Source organism: Acanthisitta chloris, unplaced genomic scaffold (genome assembly GCF_000695815.1).
Source record: "Acanthisitta chloris isolate BGI_N310 unplaced genomic scaffold, ASM69581v1 scaffold23068, whole genome shotgun sequence".
Classification (NCBI taxonomy): Eukaryota; Metazoa; Chordata; class Aves; order Passeriformes; family Acanthisittidae; genus Acanthisitta; species Acanthisitta chloris.
In genome coordinates, this window is record NW_008686812.1 from 8,044 (window position 1) to 10,043 (window position 2,000).

Below are 2,000 nucleotides of genomic sequence, written 5' to 3' on the forward strand. Positions count from 1 at the left end.
AGCAGGACCATGGGAAGACTGTCTCCATGCCCAAAGCATGTGGGACAGAGGTGATGTACAGAATGCCATCCAGAGGGACCTTGACAGGATTGAGAGGTGGAACAATGCAAACCTCATGATGTTTAACAAAATGAAGTGCAAGGTCCTACATCTGGGCCATGGCAATCTCAGGCACAGCTACAGGTTGGGTGGGGAAGTCATTGAAACCAGCGTGAGGAGAAAGACTTGGGAGTGACAGTGAATGAGAAGCTCCCCATGAGCAGCGGTGAATGCTCAGCCTAGAAAGCCAATGGAATCCTGGGCTGCATCCAAAGAAGTGTGGGCAGCAGGTCAAAAGAGGTGATTCTTCCCTCTACTCTGCTCCTCACCTGGAACACTGCACACAGTTCTGGTGGCCTCAACATAAGAAGGACATGGAACTGTTGGAGGAAGTCCAGAGGAGGACACAAAGTTGCTAAGAGGACTGGAGCATCTCCCCTATGAGGACAGGCTGAGGGAGTTGGGGCTGTTCAGCCTGGAGAAGACAAGACTCTGTGGAGACCTCAGAGCAACTTTTCAAGATGTGAAGGGGCTACAAGGTGCTGGAGAGGGACCCTGTTAGGAACTGCAATGATAGGACAAGGGGCAATGGGTTCAAACTGAAGCAGGGAAAGTTTAGGGTAGATATTAGAAAAAAGTGGCTGGAGACAGTGGCACAGGTTGCCCAGGGAGGCTGTGGCTGCTCCAACCCTGGCAGTGTTCAAGGCCAGGCTGGAGGAAGCCTTGAGCAACCTGATCTAGTGAGGAGGTGTCCCTGCCCAGGGCAGGGGGTTGGGACTGAGTGATCTATATTAGGAAGAGACTTTTTACAAAGAGAGTTCCTTCCAAAGTGGCTGCTCCTTTTGCTCGGCTTTGAATGCTGGATCTTAAGGCCCATAAAGTGACCCCATCCTTGTGGTGGATGTCTGCCTTTCAGGATTTTGGGGAAGGGTGATTCAGGAGTGTGGGCATCATCATATCCTTGCAATTCCTGAGGTTATTACAGTGCCTATGCTCAGCAAAGCAGGTAAGCATGGAAGCTCTTCCATCTAAGAGAGATTTGATGTAGCCTATTTACAGCAAGGAGAGACTTTAAAGGGCAGTCGCCACAAGACAATGGAACTCACTGAAGCTATAAAGTCAGCAGTGCAGCTGGGCTGTATTTGATCTCAAAGGTGAAACAAATTACTGATTATACTCCTAGTAAGTTAATTTTTATGGCAAGCTATTGAAGGGATTTATTTCACTACATGAGAAAATAATCCTCTGTAAATAATAAGGTGGCTGGAGGCAGGTGCAGCGCAAGGATCCCTGGGCAGGCTGGAGGTTCAGCTTTGGAATCTGCCTCCACATTTTCAGCCCATACAAACATTTCCTGATTACCTCATAAATGCTCACGGAGCACATCCAGTCCTGCTGCTCCTCTTTACTGTCATCCTTACACTTTGCAGTAAAGCAGTGGAGAAGACGTGGTGGCTGCCCTGACCCTGGCAGTGTTCAAGGCCAGGTTGGATGAAGCCTTGAGCAACCTGATCTAGTGAGGAGGTGTCCCTGCCCAGGGCAGGGGGTTGGGACTGAGTGATCTATATTAGGAAGAGACTTTTTACAAAGAGAGTCATCAGGCATGGGAATGGACTGCCCGGGGAGGTGGTGGATTTACCATCTCTGGAGGTTTTTAATACGAGACTAGATGTGGCACTTAGCTCCATGGTCTAGTAACCACGGTAGGGTTGGACTTTGTGATCTTTGAGGTCTCTTCCAACCAGGTTGATTCTATGATTCTATGATAAGGTTCCATCCAACCCTTCAACATCCTCTGATTCTATGAAAAGCCTTCCTGAGATACACAAACACTAGCAGCAGCCCAAAACCTCCCAGAGTGGGTCCTGTGCTTGGCACTACCAAGGACAGTCTGTGGCTTGGAGCAGCTCAGGAAAGGGGTGACTGGACTAGAGAGTCTTTCCAAGAGAAAAACCGGAAGA